Here is an 882-nt window from a genome sequence, read left to right as displayed (position 1 = left end):
AGCATCCCCTTCCTTAGAAAAAACTGCCTCTTCTACTTGAAATTTTGAGATTTACAGTTTAGCCAGCATGTCAAATAGAGCAGCCTTAATAATGGAATGCATGGGGAACAGACAATGAAAAACAAGTTTGCTCATTACAGCCAGGTCTGTCCTTCTAAACTTCTACTTTTTAAAATAAGTAAATTCAAAGAGCATTTTAGAGGCTTTTCCCCCTGTGTTAAGCACTCCATTACTATGACTCAAAGTTACTGGAACCTCCAGTGTACAAGCAAAAGAGACTTAAAATACCTAAAAACAAAACACCGTACCACAGGGCTGTAGGGCTGTCTCAAGGATCACATACCAAGTGCACTCAGATACAGTGATTTTTTCTTTCTCCTTGCTAACACTTCCAACCCGGCGCGGGTTTCAAGTCAGAGGCTTGGCTGTTTCTTGCGCTCATGGCTAAGCACCTCCAGGTGAAGGATGCCTCTGCAGCACTATTTCCTGGCTGACTGCAGAGAGCTTGTTTCCATCGAGAAGTTTGCAGCTCACTGTTTCTCAGGTGTACTTTCACTGAGCCTCGGCACTAAGGGCTGTACAACAAGCATTTACCGAATCACACCAGGAAAACTGATGTAGCTCAATTCACTTCAGTTCCTCCCTCTTCATCCCAGGGGAAAAAAATAAAGAAAAGCAGTGTACCAAACCCATCACACAGGTATTTACAAGCAGAATTGTAACTTTGATACATCGAGAAAAACTGCAACTACATATTCATGGGGGTGCATTATGGATTTTTCATTTACTTGGTATTATGAAGTGTTAATTGTTTTGCCATGAACATTCACAGTAGGAAAAGGATGAGTTAGAACAAAGCAATTACTCAACTATTTTTTCCAA

This window comes from Hirundo rustica, chromosome 13 (assembly GCF_015227805.2).
Source record: "Hirundo rustica isolate bHirRus1 chromosome 13, bHirRus1.pri.v3, whole genome shotgun sequence".
In the NCBI taxonomy this organism is placed as follows: domain Eukaryota; kingdom Metazoa; phylum Chordata; class Aves; order Passeriformes; family Hirundinidae; genus Hirundo; species Hirundo rustica.
The sequence above is the reverse complement of the archived record's forward strand: the minus strand, read 5'-3'. Positions refer to the sequence as shown.